This window comes from Dipodomys ordii, unplaced genomic scaffold (assembly GCF_000151885.1).
Source record: "Dipodomys ordii isolate 6190 unplaced genomic scaffold, Dord_2.0 Scaffold25, whole genome shotgun sequence".
In the NCBI taxonomy this organism is placed as follows: domain Eukaryota; kingdom Metazoa; phylum Chordata; class Mammalia; order Rodentia; family Heteromyidae; genus Dipodomys; species Dipodomys ordii.
In genome coordinates, this window is record NW_012267241.1 from 1,642,582 (window position 1) to 1,663,370 (window position 20,789).

General features: G+C 40.3%; 1 protein-coding gene across 2 annotated transcripts in view; it reads right to left on the minus strand.

Moving 5' to 3' along the window:
* Setbp1 (SET binding protein 1) overlaps positions 1-20,789 on the minus strand; it is a 348,122-nt gene that overhangs the window by 144,283 nt on the left and 183,050 nt on the right. The window lies entirely within an intron of this gene.

The window sequence follows — 20,789 nt, forward strand, 5'->3', positions numbered from 1 at the left end:
AATTAAAGTATGGGCTATAATCTCTGCTTAACCTTAGAGAAAGAAATGGACAAAGCCTGACATTACAGGATTTAAGGTATGACAGAGTGAGAAATCTGTTTAATCTGTTTTAACATAGTTTGTACATATCCGAGTGTGTGTACATGTACACATCCATAAATTTATTTCACATATATTAAAATGAGCTTAATAAAATTTTCCCTGGGTATTTAAGTATATATAGTATATATGTATATATCTATATATATAGATATAGATATAGATATATACTATGTATACTATATATACTATATAGTATATATATTAACTGATGGCCCAACAGAAGTCACTCTGGGGTAAGTAAAGATCACCGATCTAGCTGCCTGGAGGTTGAGGATCTATTTCTGTTGACTACTAACTCTATTGCAATTAGAAAACAGTGAATGCTATGAGTCAGAGTCCATGTTTGAATGCACGCTCGTCCATTGCAATTAGAAAACAGTGAATGCTATGAGTCAGAGAGCCCATGTTTGAATGCACGCTCATCCATTTACAAGTCTCATGAACTCTGTCAAATCACCAGACCTCTCCATGTCTTCCAAATGGTGCATTTACCCAATGTCACTTAGGATTATTATGAGTATTTGATGAGTTAATAATAAAGGAGAACATCCCTTATCCCAAATGAGGGACCAGAACCGTTGTGGCAACTGGATTGTCTTTTTCAGATTTTTGAATATTTGCATATATATTTTAAGGGATTTTTCTGGATGATAATTCTAAGTAAGAAATTTACACATGATTTACATATAACTAATAAACAGTGTATTGAGGCATTATTGCTTTATACAATATTTTAATTTTTTTCAATTTTCAACCTGTGTTGTCATGTTGGTGATATAAGGTTGTGCATTTTAGAGCATTTTGGATTTTTAGTTAGTGATGTTCAATTTGTATTTAAAAACTGCTTACAGCATTGCTAAAAATTTTAGTAAGTGGTAAAATTTGGTGAATACTGCTTGTTTTAACTATTGAAACCTTTTACTTGCTTGCCTGTTGTTAAGGAGATGAAAAGGGATTAATAGGGAGACATGACTCAAAGCTGTTCTTGGAAATGGATGATAATACTATTTGATTATAAGCTCCTTTTGAGTTAGCAATGGTTTTTAAATAGCCATCATAATCCTAGATGGCAGAAGTCAAAGTAGGGAATTCCAATGAAGCTGGGGTGCTGGTAGCTCATGTATGTAATGCTAACTACTCAGGAGGGTGAGATATGAGGATTACAGTACAAACCCAAGCTTTTCATCTCCAACTAACCACTAAAAAAAAGTCCAGTGAGTGGGAAGGTGGCTCAGTGGTAGAGTGCTTGCCATGCATGCATGAGGCCCTGGGTTCGATTCCTCAGCACCACATAAGCAGGAACAAAAAGCAGGAAGTGGCGCTGTGGCTCAAGTGGTAGAGCACTAGCCTTGAGCTGAAGAGCTGAGGGATGGTGCCCAGGCCCAGAGTTCAGGCCCATGACCGGACCCCCCCACTCAAAAAAAAGTCCAAAAATGGAGGTGTGACTCAAGTGGTAGAGCACCACACACACACACACACACACACACACACAATTCAAATGGAAATGTCTAATAATCATATTTCATTGCCTAGATATAATTAGCATACTGGTCAAATTCTCATGACGTTGCTTAATTTCATGGAGACACCAGAAGAGTCTGTTCTAGAGGGAAGTGAGCAGAATTGGAAGGTGATAAAAAAAAAACATATTCATAAAAGCGGGGTTGTACTATTTAGTCCAGAGGTGGGAGAGTTAAAGAAGTCCTGATACTGCTTTCCAAATGCTGGAAAATTATCATATATACAGGGAGAAAAAATACTGTGTAGGGGTCATGACAGAATCATTAGGTAAAAATTTTAATGAGAAAGATATGAGCTCTATATATAGAAAATAATTTCCAAATAGTAAAAGCTGTATAGTAACAAAATAAGATGCCTGGCCCAATAGGAAGCTCCTTATCACTTGAAATAGTCAAGCACAGATGAAATGACTTATTAGGTAGCCCTAGTTGGATTTCTGAATTGTTAGCAAGACCAAGTTACATAGAAACTTTATTAGAGCAAAAAATCTAGCACAATAACATATGTATATGAGCTCAAAAAGGCCGAAAACTATGTTCATATAAAACATAGCATTATTTCTTTCTTGTGGGGGGAATTGTGTGCAGAGGATCAAACTCAGGGCTTTGCACATGCAATTACCAAGCAAGCACTATACTCCTGAGCCACACCCACAGCCCCCAAGTGACATTATTTCACTGTTGGTTGCAGCTGCCTATACCACCTGAAATGTCTATTTAAATCCTGAAGAACACATCTTGCTTTCTGTCCTTAATTCCCTTATAGGAACACTCTTAACTTTCTATTGAGGCAATTGAAAGCACCAGACAAAGCAGCCAGTATACGAATGGAACTTCTACTCTCCAGTGGGAAACCAATGGAGTTGGGATTTTTGTTTTGTTTTGTTTTGTTTCATTTCAGCCTTTTTTAATCACAAACAAATGACATGGAGAAAATATGGGCTGGGTATAAACTCTTCTTTTCTCCCTCTCATGCCTAAAAACCTGTCAAAATGTTTGAATGTGAAAGGATTATTCAGGATTCACTTCATGAGACATTTGAGCTTAATTTCTGCTGTTGCTTCTCACTCTAGGGCACTCCCCACCTAGCTCGGCTTTGAGTCTGTTTTTCTCATCTTGTAGGTGGGTTTGATTAACATGTCTGTCGATCATGTGCAGACTCCTTTGAGAAAATGAAAAGTAATGTTCAAATGTTCAAACATAATGTCTTTTACAGTTTGTATCTCAAGATGTCTACGACATTATTTTTGTGTGTGCATGAAAAGCATATGACCTAAGCAAGGGGGGAAAAAGCCTCTTTTATACAGAAAACAAGATCACTTGGCATCTCTGAAGTAGAGCTCTAAATTTGTCAGATAAGAAAGGAAAGGGAACATTAAACACGTGGTCAGAATATCAGATAAACATTCATGGCTAATTGGGATGACGCAAGCCTCAATACATCAGTTCTTTTTCAGAAATAAGACTTTTGCATCTTGCTTTAACTGCAATATTGGCAGTGACCTTGGCTCAGTCCCTCCTATGATGATTTCAGAAACTGGTTGGAGCAAAGCCCCCATTACATGCCTTCCACCCAGGCAAGTAAAGATGTACCTAACATTGTGCTCACAGGTATCCACGTGGAGAGGTAAGAAAAAAATGAAGGTGAAAAAAAGGATAGTAGTAACATTCACATCAAGAATAAGTACACTTGAAACTAGATATGTACCTAAGTATTGTCAAGGGTACTACTGGAATAAACTAGGTGACCAAGGGTCATACTGGAATAGACAAAGTCTACAATAATATCTGACCCAAACAGTAATTCACTTAAGACATCTCTGTGAGAACTTCTCTCCTCTACCATTATCATCCAAGACCTATTCCATCTACCTGCAAGATCCAACTCCTTACCCGGGATCTGGAAGTCTCTGAGTAGTCCCAAGAGAATAAGACTGTGTAACATCTGTACAGAAAATATATGGAAAATTATACCCACGGAATAAGTCTAAGGAAAAAAAAATCAAAGGAAGCAAGGCTTCTTTCAAAGAAAGGTCTAATTCTCCACCAAGTTTCCTTGAGTATTCTAAAATGTAAGCACTGGAATGTCTTATAAACAATGCATACTTAATAACATTTGCTTACTAAATATGTGTGATAAAATGTAGGTCAAACATAGATGACTGAATAGCTGAGTTTCCATAAGAGCTTTTGTTTCATTTTATCTTATGTACCTCTCCTTGTCAAAGACTTTAATGCTTTGTGCTTGCCAAACACAGAAGATAAATTCCAAACCAGTGTGGGCACTTAATATCATTGTGAGCTGGGCCAACTTGTTTAATCTCTAGATCCTCAGTTGGTTACATTTAAAACCTGAATGACAGTAATTGTCCTGAAGAGGCCACAGATTTGATGTTAAAATAAAAAAGCAATAATCATCACAAAACTACTCTTCTAAAACAGCAATGAAGCACTATTACATGCACGGGTGGGTGGTTAAGTTGTTCCAATAGCTCACCATTCACTTTTCTGCTGTCCATGCTGGGTTAGGCTACTTTGAAAGGCTCCCAAAGGAATTAGAGAAAGGTGGGAATATTTGTTGTGAAGGTAACTTGATGATAGATCACCTAACCTGCCCAAATAGCTCCAAATATTCCATCTAAGAAGGTTATTGTGGTAGATGCATTTCCATCTGCTAAAGCTCCTCTAGAGAGAAGCAGATATGGAAACAATATGGAAACAATAGCCCTTGATGTTCTACACAGGTGTTGCTATCCTGCTTTTTACATGAAGATTTACCACTACAGGAGTAAAGACACATAAAACAAGAAATCCTTGAGGATGAGGACGGAGGTGTGGGGAGATTTTGGTCAAAAAGTTCAAAGTTTCAGTGAGGAAGAAAATATGCAGGAGAACTATTGTGTAGTAGAGAGAACACAGTTAATAAGGAAGTACTTTGATTTGAAAAGTGGAAGATGTTATACTTAGAACTGAGCAGATATTTAAAATTTTCTGATCAACAAGAAATGATGGCAGGTAATTAATCTGTTAATGTGGAATATCACCTTCCTTTCCAAACTGTATACATACTACAAAATATTGTGTTTTACATTGTAACCGTGAATATTATTTGTCCAAGGAAGCAAGAGAGGAAGCAAGGGAGAAAAGGAGAAAGAGAGAAAAGAGAAGAAAAAGAATGCTCTAATTGGATTTTTTTAAAAAACTCCATTAAATGTTGGGGAGACCATACTATAAAACAAAACAAAACAAAAAGACTTTTCAAAGAAATACAGATTTCAGAAAATTTTCTATTGGTTAATTATTTGTAAAAGCTGTATATTTCACAAGTAGGTAGTAATAAATTCTCTATATCTAAATTTATGAGCCTTTTTGTCCCTTTAATGTATGTACAGTTTTATGTACATGAGATCTGTGTTTAGTTAATTGTACATCAGCCTAATTTCAATGAGTTAATTCATCAATCTGCTAAGAATTCCAGAGCACAAAATGCCAAGTATGGATCTCAGCATCAGTGTTCAAAACTATCTAAAGTACTGGATTTGTGTCTTCTAATTTTTTGCTATTCATAAGACAGGCTTGAGTAAACTGACCAAGTTCTAGTGCTAGCTCTAAAACCCTTAGGGAAAATAATGGATATCTTAGCAGAAAGATAACTAACTTCTGACTCTTGCCCTAGATTGGGAAAGAAAAATAAAATATTTTCAAATAAAATATCCTTATAAATGTTCCTGGAGATTAGTGAAAGAATCAGAGGCATCATAAAAGCATGGGCCAAATGAGTTATCTCTCATTTGAAAGACTAAATGGGAAAAAAGATGGAAGGGATATGGCTTCACAACAGCAGAGTAAGATGTTTATCAGGGAAGATATTCAATTTTCAGTTCAATGGAAGCCTATAGGCAAATAATATCAACTTGCTATTATAACACCAGAAGAAAAGTATGAGAGAGCTCTTCCTGCTCCTTCCCACCTCCCACCTCCACACCCACCACTGCTAGTGAGTGACTAGGTGTGTTGTTAATCAACACTGTACCTTACATATTTGGGGAAGAATAGAGAGGGACCAGTGCACACACAGATCCAACTGTCTATCTAATTATCAAGGGCCATGAAACTAAGCAAACTGAACTTCCAAGAAGGATTGGTTGCCAACTTTTTCATGGATCTCTCTTTGCTCCTTTTTCTTGGTGCTCCAAATACCTGGTGAGTTGGAAAATCCATTTTTTTTCCATCTTCAATGACCAGGCCACGGACAGTCATTGTCATGTAAGCATAATAGGTATTATGTCTTAGTAGACAAGGCAAGTTTGAGGAAACAAGTAGTCTGATTGTCTTTGTTTATAATAAAAGCACAAATCTCCCTTATCTGCTATGGACCTTTTTATTTTGCCCCAATGGGTAGTCCATTCCTTTTGGGACCAATTTAACACATAAGACTTGAAGAGAGATTCATGCTTTGTTAAAGAATAGAGTGAACAGCATAAGCTTTGAGATAGGATCTTGGGATCCTATGAAAAGGCTTCTCTAAGCACCAATGAGCAAAATCCCTGAGTGAGCTCTCAAAGTAGCCTAGATGTTACCTTTGACTCCCTGCTAAGACAGCATCTCCAGAAGGGCAGAGATAACTGGCTCACAATAAGACAAAGCCTTCCATTTGAGTTTTATTAGTTCTAGCTCTCCAATTGAACTGCATGGCTTTAGGCTCAATTTATAAAACATGTCACTGAGATCTTGGTGTAGAAATCGATCACTGATGCTGTCAGAGAGCAAGACAAGCATTCTGGAAGATTCCTTCTCTGTAGGGACTTGGGATACTTTTCTTGTGGAATATGGACTTAGGATGTCCACAGTCCTTACGTCAGTGCAGAATATGGCTTTTCCCGCCTTGTTCCAGATAGTTTCTAGCTTGGCATTACAATTTTGAACCCCAGAACTTTAATTTCTTTTTTCTAAGCCCTTCATTTATTTTTTGTATATATTCTTATTGTAAAAGTACTGTACAGAGGGGCTACAATTACATGAGTAAGGTATTGAGTATATTTCCTATCGAGCATTGTTAGCTCCTCCTTTGTTTTTCCCCTACTATCCCTTCTTTCCCCAACTCCCCCTCCCCCGCCCCCAAAGTTGTAAAGTTTGTTTTCAACATAGTGTCTTGTATATGTCATTGTTACAACAGGTTAGCCCTTCATTTTAGAACCTGGGTTCTGGCATTCTCAATTAGATATCTTTCTGCCACTCCTATATGTAATCTTTGTTTGACCACCCCAGGTTAGGCCTTTGATTTCCTCCTATTCTTTGCACTCAGGTAAGCCCTGGAACATAATTGGAACATATTATCTGGAACATAATATCTGGAACATAATTGTCCTCTTGGTTATTGTGTTCTCTGCCCATTCCTTCCTGTTGGTCTGACAATTTTATCCACCTTGAGCACTTACCTTAGAATAACCATTTCTAGCCTGTGTGTGCTCCTTGTATTTTTATTCTGAAGATCTACATATGGGCTTTGACTTTAGCTTTTCCATACTCAAGCTCATTTTTTCTACATGATCCCTAGTTAAGAATAGGGATAAGTAGTCTCTTGTCATGTCATTGTCAGAGTTACTTTTTCTGCCCTAAGGGTCAAAATTGAAATATTAATTCTTTGAGGTCTAAGATGAAAGACACTTGGCAATTTGTAGCTCCTTGCTTCCTCCACCAAAATGGAAGTGTCCCCACAGGGATTAGTTTGTAATCCTGTCAGACTCATAGTCCAGGGGTTCATTCTTAATACTTACGTGTTGCCAAAAGCAGGAATCAGAACATTTAAATAGGACATCCTTAAGTGTTTGTGGTACAGTGTAGTTTGAATGGTGAAATGATTTTATGGTCTGATAGACCCTTCCCTTCATATTCATATACTCAAGAGTTCTGAGAATGTTGATGATATCCAATATTGGTTTTTGTGTAACTCAGCCTTTGCCAAAGGTTTTGATTATATCTCAGCATCTTTTCAAGAAAATCCATAATATCCCAGGGACATACAGCATGGAAACTGATACTTAAGATGGCAAATGTATGCATGTCCATATAAAACTCGAGAAAGTCTGTACTCCAAAAAGTGTTAACAGTGGTTATTCCTGAATTTTAAATGATTGCTGGTTTTTTTCTTTTATTTTAAATTCTCCAGATTTTCTCCGATCGGCATTCATTCTGTATGGAAATACTTACAGTAACGCATCGGTATTATTACATTTGTTTGTAACACTGATTGTGGACAATGAACTCATGACATGCTGAGAGACTCAGATGACCCATGACATCTATTTTTAGGAAAACCTCTTCTAGATGTCACAGGGTCAAGTCGACAAGACTGGAAGAAATTGTGTTTGGACAAGAGTCTCTCCAATGACACTTTTTCCGTCTGTCATCTGTTAGCATACATGACAACTTACTCCCTGATGACATACTAGTGAATTACTGCATTGCTCTGAACTCAGAGTTCCACTTTCCTAATGACAGTCTTTGGGCTTCTGAATCCAAAGGGAAATTCTTACGGCTCTGGACCAGAAAAGGGTTTAAAGGCCACAGACCCGAGGCTTCTACTGCTGCTATGAAAAGGACCTTCCTTTCCTTACCTGTGCACAGAGCATATAATTGGAAAGGATGGCAGAGAATGAGACATCATTCAGGGTACAATGACTTGGGAAAACCCCAAGCTGGAGAAGTTTTAAATATCCATTAATTGAGAAGTTACACAGTTCCAGGCAAAGAGCTACTACTCTCCTACATAAATGTTCTTCTGCAGGCAAGATTATTGTTTCCTCCATTGTATGCAGGAGAAAACTGAGGTAGAGACCTGCTATCCAACTTGACAAGGTCACAACAGGCAGTAAGTGTGGATGCTGAGATGTAGTCTCGGGTCCTGTTGACTTGTCGGTCTGGTTGAAAACCTTTCCTACAGATACTATTTAAAATCAGGAGTTCAGAGATTGGGTGCTAACTAGGCACATGGGAGTGAGTTCATTTTGTTGCTGGGAAATTATTCCTAAATAAACTGGAAATCTTTCCCTTTCAATGAATTCCCATTGGTTCTAGTGTTCCTTTGGGGAGCAATTACTTTAACAGCAGTTCCAAATTTCTTGTATACATAAAATAAAAATGTAAAGAGACACCATGGGACATAAAACCAAATACTAGGTTGTCTTGACTGAAAGAACAAATGTAATAAAAAGGAGAAAGACTCTGAAAGTCTAAAGGTCTTGATTTTAATCCCTGATCTGTCACAGCACCTCTTAACACCTGAAGATATTGGAGGAAAATACTCTAATCTGTTTCAGACTCTATTTTTTTTTCCCAGGTCATGGGGCTTGAACTTGGGCCTGCATGCTGCACCTGAGCAATTTTGCTCAAGGCTAGCATTTTACCATTTTGAGCCACAGTGACACTTCCTGTTTCCTAGTAGTTAACTGGAGATAAGGGTTTCTCCAAGGACTTTCCTCCCTGGGCTGGTTTTGAACCATGATCCTCAAATCTCAGCTTCCCTGATAGCTAGGGTTACTAGCCAGCACCTGACTTAGTCTCTACTTTGTATATGTAAAGCAAGATTCATAATCTTTGCCCATTTCACATGTTTCTGGTGCTTACTAAGTATAAGAACATTTTTTTTTTGTCAGTTCTGGGGCTTGAACTCTGGGCCTGTGCTAGCCCTCCTCTTCAGATCAAGGTGAGCACTCTGTCACTTAAGTCACAGCACCACTTCCAGTTTTCCCAGACCTTCCTGCTCGGGTTGGTTTTGAACCGTGATCCTCAGATCTCAGCCTCCTGAGTAGGTAAGATTACAGGTATGAGCCACCAGAGCCTGCAAAATCTTTTTTTTTAAATGGTATTTATTTTAAAGACATTACAGAGAACAATGGGGGAAGAATACCGCTGCAAGATTATTTTCCTGAAGGCTGAGCTGGCCTTGTTGCAGTAAGGTAGACACACCATCAGGCTTCACCAAGACTGCATTTGACAGACTGTCCTTGGGCCAATCCAGTTACAGCAGAGGCCCTGTCACCAATTCACAGCCATCCTCTGAATTCACTGTGAACAAATGAAAGTCTCCCCCCGCCCCCAGGTCAGGAGATATTGGATATTTCTCAAATATTAAGGAGAAGCGGGGATGACCATGGAGTCACTGACGCTGGCTCCATGTGCCCTGGCTCCATGTGCCCTCACCTCTGTTTAATGCTTCCTATGCTATCACACAGCTTCTGAAGCCTTCTCTAGCCCCAGGGGTTTGCCCCAGACGAGCTCTGCTTCTTATCTGAAAGCCAGAAATGTCATCTGAACAGCTGCTGGTTGCAGCAAGGTGGGTATCAAACCAAATTCACTGAAATAGTTATTTTTATGGATAATTTCTGACTGTGTGTGCGTGTGCACACACACACACACACACACACACACACACACACACACATGGAATGAATGATCTATAGAACTGCTGAAGCTTATATCCATACTAACCTGATACCCTGTCACCTCTTGCTCTGGCCTCACTCGATCTCCTGTCTCTGGTCCTATCTAAGTGGGCAATATCCTAGGCTTGTGGACAGGGAACCCTTGGGTTGAGAGGGTTTGGAGAGGCACTTGCAACTTCATGTGATCTGGGGCCATCCTACCTTCTATAGGTCAAGTGAAGTGGCCATCATTGTAGGCACAAGGAGAAAGAAGCAGGTATTAAAAAAAAGGCAATATGACATCAAGGTTGCTTGTCACTTGGCAGAGAGAAGAGCATTTTCTGAGTTCTGGCTTGCGATGACAGCTGAGTCTAAGTGGAATCGAATCAGTCTTTAGCTCTCCATCTGAATCCCCAGAACCCATAGATACAGCGTCCACTAGAACTGTCAGTCAGGCCAAGGAGCTCAGCAAATGCCCTGTGATTAGCGCCTTCCTCAATTGAGAGTGTAAATGGAGAATCACAGCTCACTCCTCAGAGTAGCTGGCGCCACACACCCATTATTTCCACAGAGCCAAATGTAAACAGCAAATGAATGCTCTTGCACTCTCCAAATATTCTCTCCTCTGCTAAAATGCTTGGGGGTGGGCTTAGGGTGGATCCTTTCTTCCCTTATGATCTCTTCCCATATTTGAAATGATCTGTATGTTTGACATTCCACCAAATGATTCTCAAAGGAAGACAATGAACGCCTCTGCACCCCCATTTGTCAGTATTTAAGCCTTAATGAACACTTGGCGAGTTCTCTCCTCCCAGAGCTACATGGTGTTTGTTATTGCTGCCTAATGGTGATCTATCCAATGCTTCAACATGCCAAAATGCCTTGCTAGTAATCGGGAAATATATATATTTATTAACTGGCTGGTTAATCTGCAGAGAGATTTTTCTGGAGATTTCCATATTCACTAAGAACTACTAAACCCAGCTGTGCTCTTTATATTTAAATCCCAGGCATTCTCTAGTGAGAGGGGCACTGAGTCCAGCCGGGCCCATCCTCTATCTCAAAAATAATCTCCCTCAGCTGTGTGTGAATCTGGACCTAGAGGAGGACATTTCAGAGCTCTAAGCCTTTGGGTGCATAAAAAGATTCTCCACAAATGCACATTCAGAGTAAACAAAACCCGTCAGGCCCCTGCAAGAGCCCGCCGCCTGATTGCACTAAACACATCACGTTGGAATCTGCAATTGGCAAAGTAATTGGCGTTATTACAGCTGATGGGGAATTTCTGATGCTGCCCGAGCTCTCTTTTGAAATAATACTCAGCCATTTAATTTGTCCAGCTCTCGTTTAGCTGATTGCTCTTTTCTGCTGGTGTTTATACAGAATGAAGAGCACTGCCTCTCTTGAAGCCTATAGGTTGAGATTTCACGGGAGCTTCTTGTTTCTGCATCCCCTGCTCTCCTCCTTACCCCTATCTTAGGTCAGATCCCAAGAAGCCAATCATTCAATAGGTTCAAGGTGGGGGAATCCAACTGATTTAAGTCAAAGCTGTCTAATCCATGCCCTATACCCACAGGTAACCAGAGTTATACTATAAAACCATAGTGAAGGCTGGGTGCTGGTAGCTCATGCCTATAATCCTAGCTACTCAAGAGGCTGAGATCTGAGGATTGCAGTTCAAAGCAAGCCTGGGCATGAAAAGCTGTGAAACTCTTATCTCTAATAAACCATCAGAAAGCTAGAAGTGGTGCTGTGGCTCAAGTGGTAGAGTGCTGACCTTGAGCTGAAGAGCTGAGGGACAGCACTCAGGCCCAGAGTTCAAGCCCCACGATAGACAAACAAACAAACAAACAAAAAACATAGTGAAAGGCGAATAAGCCTGTTTAGTCGACCTATGGAAGACTCACAAAACTTACTAGAATAAACACAACAGAATACACTTTCAATATAACCCAAGGCCAGAGGGCCTTGTGGAAATATCTGAATTTGCACACATGCATTTTTTATTTGGCCTTTCATGTACAAATACACCTAGAATGTGGCCTAAAAGGAAGAATTCTTTTATTTTCTGGAAGCATATAGATAACTTTTTCATAGTCGAGGCTCATCATCCAGTGTTATCTTGATATTTCTATTCTTGCCCAGATCGAGGATGGACGAGAAACCCAAATTTAGGCAGCTGTGTTTTTTCTCATTGTAGATAAGACTGACATTTGGGTGCAGACCATTACCTTCAGGGGGTTGCTTGCCCTGTCAACATGTCATCAAGTCCTATGGTCAGCAGAATATCCCAGGCAGTTGCCACCACACTCAGATGACACGGTAAGGTAAAACACAGAAAAACAGAAAGCAAACAAACAACAACAGCAAAAACCAGCTGACTTTGGGGATTATGAAGAGTCATCACATAAAATCCTGAAAAAGCCCCAATCTCAGTGGGCAGCCCCTGATGACCTTGGGTATAGTTCCACCCCAAGTTTTCCAGGTCCTCACTCAGTCTCCTGATGATTCTTCCACTGAAGAATCCCACTGTTACAATCCAAGTGGACATACAGGAAGATACTGACCATCGTGGCTGAAATAAAGCAGTGCTCGGATGCTCCAAAGCATTTGTGCTACATATATTAAATTAACTTTCAAACTTTCTAGCACTTTCTCTTACCTAGGTGAATCTTGAGCACTACACTTGTGAAGAAAGGATGCTAACAATTGTCACACTTGTGGTGTTCTTCTCCCCCACCTTCCCCCCTACCCCCGCACCAGCCTAAGTGGCCTTGCCCAAACCTCCGGCCTGTCCTGTCAGTCTCTCGGTCTTACCACAACCTCTTGGGGGTGGTGTCTTTTTCAGGGCCACAGTATCTGTCACTGCTTATTTCAAGTATCATAAACAGATGGGTAGATCCTCTAGATTTTTGCTCGCTTTTGGATTATGGTTTTATGGTCTCTCTCTGGTCTCATTTAATCCCAAACTCAAGTCATTGTCTTGGGAAACTGATTTGTGCTCTGACTCTGACTTCAGAAGTCTATGAACACGTCAATTGTTTTACTTAGAATACAAGTAAGAATTACAGTATACATATGGAATGTTTACTAGACACCAAACATTGTTCTGCCAGCCTATCGATTCAGTGCTCCTCAAAGTGGCATGGGCCAGGCATCTTCCGTTCACTAAAGAGGACTGTGAGCCAGGAAAATACAGAATAACTTATGGAGGTTATATAGCTAGGATGGGGCACCTTTTGACTCAAACTTACCAGTTTGGGCCCAGAACCAGTATTCTTAACCACTAAACTATGAAGCATGAAGCAGTGGAGAGTGTTTTCAGTACTCTATGCTGAAACAGACAACAAGATGGTAGAACTTTATGTTTTGTTACTACACAACCATCAAAGTTTAGTATATATAGTAAATAGTAATGTTTATAGTTCACTATAGTATCATTCAGTGTTCTTCTGTGCTGTAAATCATTGTGGTTTGGGTCTCCTGTGGGAGACATGGGTTCTTCCAGAAACTCTGACACACACATTTAGGATGGTGAGAGATAGAAAGAAAGAAAGAAAGAAAGAAAGAAAGAAAGAAAGAAAGAAAGAAAGAAAGAAAGAAAGAAAGAAAGAAAGAAAGAGAGAGAGAGAGAGAGAGAGAGAGAGAAAGAAAGAAAGAGAGAAAGAGAGAAAGAGAGAAAGAGAGAAAGAGAGAAAGAGAGAAAGAGAGAAAGAGAGAAAGAGAGAAGGAAGGAAGGAAGGAAGGAAGGAAGGAAGGAGAAAAAGGGAAAAAGAGAGGAAGGAAGGAAGGAAGGAAGGAAGGATATGCTGAACTTAAGAGGATGAGGAAGGCAATGTCTATCATCAGAACAATATGGTATGGGGCATTTGGAGACTGAATATAGCCTCCAGACCCAAGCAAGCAGATGGTAAAAGAAAGTTGCTTGAGATCCACAAGCTGTTTGCAAACAGGACTCCACTGTGTGCTATGTTCGGACACCTCTTTCTGTTTGGTAGGAGATGGGAGGAAATGAAGTGGGTGTGTAGAAAGACACAGGGTAGAAAAGGAGCCAAGAAGGTGGTTTCCAAAGAACTTGAAAGGCAAGGCTGGCCATAGTGTCTCATGTTTGTAATCTCAACTACTTAGGGGGAATCATCTTTTAGGGCAACTAGGATAAAAGGTCAGAGAGACTCCATCTCAATCCACAAGCTAGGAGTGGTAGCATACCTGTGTTTCCAGTTATAGAGGACTGCAGTCAGAAGCAAGCTCTGGGCAAAAAGAGCCGCTCCCTAAAATAGGACTAAAGCGAGAGAGGACTGTGAGAATGGCTCTAGTGATAGCACCACTGGGTTTAACCAGTAACCACTGAAAATAAAGTTTAATAACAGGCTTGCTCATTTGCTGGTGAGGCAATCCTTCCATCTCACAGCACAGGTCTGGGTCTAGCCTGCCAAAGGAATTATCAAGACACCTAGTTGAGAATTTGCATTTACTCCATGCCAGTCTTTCCCAAACATAAAGACTGTGGAATGAAAGTAATGCAACGATTGAAATGTTAGACACAGGAAAATCTGATACTGTCACTGAAACTAAACAGACCTTTGAGATGCATCACAAAACATCAGTGACTCCAGACCTGTACTAAGCAGAATTACAGAAATATATATATACATATATATATATATATATATATATATACACACACACACACACACACACACACACACACACACACACACACACACACACACACATGTATATATAGCGCTGGTCCTAGGGCTTGAACTCAGGGCCTGGGTGCTGTCCCTGAGCTTTTTAGCTCAAGGCTAGTGCTCTACCACTTTGAGCCACATCTCCACTTCCAGTTTTCAGGTCAGTAACTGGGGTTAAGCATCATCTCACAGACTTTCCTGCCTAGGCTGTCTTCAAATCACCATTCTCAGATCTCAGCCTCCTCAGTAGCTAGGATTATAGGGATGCGCCACCAGTGACTTGCTAACAGAAACATTTGTAAGAAGCTTATACTAAAGCGTCTTTACAAAAACAAGTATAGAAGAACCAGAAACACACACGAAAAAATAGAAGGAGTCATTAAAGCATGGAGACTCAAGGGATCACAGGAATCATTTAGTCTTCCATTCTTGTTGCTAAGGTTCTATGTTTTTGTTTTGTAGCTGTAGTTGAAAGCAAGGGGACTGCCATTGGTAGTTAATTCCCACTGGATAGTCTCACCTTGTTCCTATTTTTATTTGGAAGTTGAGTATAAGTCAGGTGTTGAAAAATCTATATTGTATTTGAATATACTAACAGAGATACCGTACTGATTGTTTTGATAAAGTGGAATATATCTGTAAATATGAATAACACTCTCCTTTCCCAACCCCCATCTGCAAATTTTCAATTTTCCTGTATCTGAATTTCTGCACAAATGTTTGTTTTAAGTTGGGCCCACCTGCACTTGAACCTCAGGTGGTCAGAACACCTTGGGAGTCAGAAACAAAATATTCACTGAAGTCTAAAGAGATTTACGGTCCCAAGAGAACTTGTTAAAACTTCAGAATATTCCATTGAAATGCCAGACTCTGGAAAACACCTGGAGAAGTTCTCTCTCTGAGAACAAATGCCAATGCTGTTTTTTTGGTTAAAAAAAAATGCTGAAAACACTGTTGAGACCAGCAGTGTAGGCAGTGTTATGAGTATATTTTAAATTTTCTGGTTTCATATATGAAAAGTAAGAGTTTCTCTGTGTGTGTGTGTGTGTGTGTGTGTGTATGTGTGTAGTGTATGTGAGAAAATATCTGTGTTATATATACTCACTTATTATCACAGATACTCAGGTATATAAGAAAAGCAACTGAATGGGTTGCCTTAAAATTACAGGAAGAGATCTATCCTTTGTCTAGATATTCTGAAAACGGCAAGAAAGACACCTTTTCCAAGTGAAACTGCACAGAAGGGAAAATTATGCACAGTACAGATATTGATATATTTGCTCATAAAAGAAAAAGATAAGTGTCCAAATTTTACCATTACTTCAACTAGAAAATGCTTACACTATATCATTAAAACAGAGCTTCTCAAATGATCTTGGGGACAGTACCAGATGTTTTTGTTTGTCCACACCATAGATTTGTACAGATATTTGGGTTAGTTGTTAAAATTAATGATATTAGTAGGAAAACCATCACATGCTTAAACATGGAAATATAATTTGCAACGTAAGTTTCTGAGCTCTTTGAGCTGTTAGATGTATCTCAGTGGTGGACCAATGACAGGCACTTGACCAAGATTCCCTGGCTTATCTCTATGTCGTATTAACTTAGAGAATAGCACTGCCCATGCCAGGCCAGTTAGATAAAAGGCCTTCAGAATGAAAGTATGTGTTTATGCAGCAAAGGACCTAGCTAGAAGGATTTGTGGGATGCGGTTAGGCCGGGCACTTAACATACATTCACTTTATCCAGTAGTGTTTTAAGGCTGGACCTTTTTGGTTACCTTTAGACCCAGAAAAAGTGTTAAGAGAGCAAGCAGAAAGGATCATAAACCCAGATACGATGACTGGCTACTCTACAATCTTGGACAAATCTAATTTTTGCTTGGAAGGAGCACTGCCCTTCCTCTGGTCTCTCTTTCTATGAATATCTCTCTAACCAGTAAGTAGAGGCTGGGTCCACTGGCCCTGCCTTTATATTCTTGAATTTGTTCCCTCAGCCCCTGTCTAGCCTATCGCCAAACCGGCTCCATTTCCGATGGCTTCCCACACAGACTTGTGGCATAAACATCTGTTTCAGCACACTTTCTAGGGACAGAATAATCTTTTTGTAGCAGTTTTAACCCTTTCCTATTCTTATACTTTCTATGACTGCCACTGTCTTCAAATGAATGTCAGAATCCAAATACTGGGTCCTGATTCAAAACACCAAATGGGAAATGATACATTGAGATGATCAGAAAAATCTGAGTATGGACTGGGCATTAAACACACTAAAGGAATTGGTATGCTGGATAAGTTTGCTACCTTATTTCCTTCTCTACTATCTTGGCCCTGGTACATGACACCTCTATGGAGATTTCTACACTTTTCCATACATACATAATTTCTCCCAGGTATAAAATGTTAATAAATTAACCCATACTTCCAAAATGGAAGATGGAATGAAATTCACCGGGCATGATCGGCATCCTACCAGGGTACCATTATATGTATTGCCTCAATTTATCTCACCCTCCGAGCCATCTCAGATACATCACCAACCTTTTCTTTTGCTTGCAACAAAAATACAAGGACTAGAGGCATGAAGTAACTTTCCCAAGGTCGCAAGCTTGATACAAATGGCAGACTTTTCCACTACGGTGAAGTCCTGGGAATGAGTCTTTGCACAGTAGGCACACATAATAAAGGTCTTACATGAATACCTGTTAAATGGAATGGCAACTGAGGGACCCAAAGCTTCTGCTCTCCATGTTATGTCTGGTCTCCAGTACATTTAGTTTACTTCAATATGCCCTTGACTATAATAGCCATGAACATTTTCACTCATGAAAGTGTCCGACTTTCATAGGCAATGCTACTCCATTTTCCTAAAGGAAAATGAGGTCGTGGAGCACTTACTGCAGGTGAGGATCAAGTGTTTTAATTTGTCTCTTCTCAGTGGGAGATGCTTCTTGGTAAGGTCAAGTCTCCAACACTGGCTGGGCATGGAGATCCTACATGTTAATTCTGTACCACATCCCTACCTGGGCACTTAGATTCACATGAGTACACTTTCTTAAACATCCTGCAATATTTAAGGAAACTTCCCATCTTAGTAGGCAGTAAGAAATAAAATAGAAATAAAGGCTAGGAAGGTGCTGTTTGTATCCTAGGGGAAGTGTCCTAGCATTAACCTGGTATTAATCCTGGAAATTTTTCAGCCTGCAAAATGGACAAAATGCCTGGCATTTAAGAAACTTACATACGTGAAGATTCTGGCACTTAGTGCAAAGCAGCCAGATGCTACATGACTTTGTAGTGGCAAAGCAAGCATGCAAACAAACAAAAAGAAAGTAACAAAAAAAAACCCACATAAACTGTGACAGTCAATTTTTAAAAACCCAATGAATATACACATCTATGTAGAACAAACATTGAAGTCTATGTCCCCTAAAACCTCACCTGTGTTCCTGGGGTTGAAATAATAGGAGAAATTTGCTTTTAGATTTTTTTTCTATGCACTCTATATTTGTACAATGAAGATACTGAGCTTCAGAAAAAAGAGAAAAATTAGGTGGAGAGAAAAGCATATAGTTACTGGGCTTTTCCTAAAGAGTAATAGTTACTGGCTTGCATTTCTCTTGGAGAGGACAAAGGGAGATGAAGATCCTCATTTCCAATCATTGGAAGACTACAAAGGAGGGCCTCAAGGGTGTCTGTCGCTTCAAAAGGCAGGAACAAGATGTTAGAAGATAAAAGGAGATGTGTTTGGGGAGAAACCAAAGAAGAAAGAAAATTCAAGGCAGTTTAGGTGTGAATTTCAGAAGCTTTTACATCTGTGCTTTGAAAACCCACTGAGAATATGACCCACCCACCAGCCTCAGGCCTCAGTCTAGTGGACACGTCTAGCTTGTAGACCCTGGGCCAACCACAGCAACTGGGCCTGACTGAATACAGAAATGTAGGAAGCAAGGGCTCCCTGGCCCTACCTGAGAAATCACTGGGCCCGTTCCCAGGGAATCGGTAGCAAGGAAAAAGACAGATGCTCATGTCAAGACTGTTCTTTGACCCATCTGGACGCAGAGACCGATAGAGGATAGACAGATAGAACAAGCCAATCTAATAGCTCTTCTCTGTCAAAGTCATCAAAGCTTAGTGAGGGAATCATGATTACTTTTTTTTAAAAAAAGAGTTTATAACAGGACAGACCTTGCTCCAGCCACACTTGAACCACACACAAATACCCAGTTTTCCCTAAAGGGATCCTTCAGGTCCCTTTTGTGAACAAGCAGTGACAAAGCCTGTAAGGGAATAAGCCCAGGAATCATACAGGATTTAAGATGTATGGGACTCCGTTTCTTCTAAAAACTTCCTCAAAGAAGAGTATAACCAACAATAGAAGCAAACCATTTGGTGCAGTGAGGCCAGAAGTGGCATCCTCAAGCAGGTGACCAGCTTTGTATCTCTATGTGGAAAAATTGCCATAGGCTAGTGGTGACCTGAGACACATCCCTTTCTGACATAGGAATAGCACTAGGCACTTAGAATATTCTTAGTATTACATGGTGACCACAAGATTTCCACAGCTTTCCTGGCCTCAGGAACCAGCAACCTGAAGGGTGAAAATACATATTGGTGTGTCCAGTCTGGATGAGGAGGAAGGGCTCTCTCTCTCTCTCTCTCTCTCTCACACACACACACACACACACACACACACAAACACATACACACACACACACACACACACACACACACACCTTGTCATTAACTTGGCCTCCCCTGTTACTTTTCAAGCAGCAGAACAGGGTCACATAAAGCCTTTTACTCTTTTGCAATAAATGAATATTTAGATAAAGAGAAATCTTAAGCTAGATGAAGGGAGGTGTGGAGACCAGCCGAATTGGGGTAAAAGACAATATTCTTTCACTTTTGTTTTCATTTCTGTCAGATCCACTGGAGATTATGTGAACATATGAGTAGATATTTAATAACTTATCTGATTTAAATGGCAAGGAAGGCCTATCAGTTGTCTGTCTCTCAGACTTTGGAACATAGCTTACAGAAGACTCAAGAAACTGTTATAGAGACACCCTAAACAGATGTACAGGGCTGCCTTTGACACTCACCTGTGGCCCTTACTTTTGTCAATTCCTTTCCGCCTCTCCTTATCCACTCTTCACCCCACTCTCTGTGTGATGTGGAGCTAGTTCACAGCAAGTCTTGGGTCCTCATGTTCCCCAGTAGTAAAAAGGGGCTTAGGATGGAACCCATAGGCGTTAGTGTTGGGAGCCCACAGGGGGCTCCTAAACATGTTGAAAGAGGAGAGCACTCCAAATACGCAGAACTCGTGCTACTAGAAAATCACTTGCTCCACCATTGGAATTTAACTATCATTGGCTGTGACACGTTCCCTTATTCTTCCCCCCACCGAAACAGGGCACTAAGGGATTATAAGGCAGACACTGAATAGGGGAACAGTGTCATATAGAAAGGAGCATCATATCAGTCACTTCTGGCATGACCTTTGCTTGAATACGTGATCCAGCCTCACTGAGTGTGTAGAGGGAGATCAGGACAATTGTATGTGAGTGGAGGGGAGGGTGGTACACATGTATGTGTAGGCAATGACTCCCTGTAGAGACAAGAAGATAACTTTCCATCTCTGACAAGCAGGTCCCCGGCCATCTAGACACTGCCTGCACCCTCTAGTGGTTTGTCCAGGGGAAACTTCAAACAGCACTCTAGCCTTGACAATGGTGAGCCATTTCTTAACAAAGGTCAGAAACACTTAACTGTCCACCTCTACAGGAGTCTGCAATTCACCTGTCTGCCAGAACACAGCTACAAGGTGTTTGCATGTAGTAATTACAGAAATGGAAATACTCAGTCCAAGTAGAGAGCTACAGGGGAAAACCTTAGCCTTACCTGATTCATGGATGGTTTTTCCTTAACTCTTTCCTCACCTCCCCAACATTCTAAGCATCTTGACCTAGCAAGCACAGATGTCCCAGATGAGGGGAGAGAGAAGGTGGAGGGGAGGTCAAGTGACCGGGCCATTCTTATTATTTG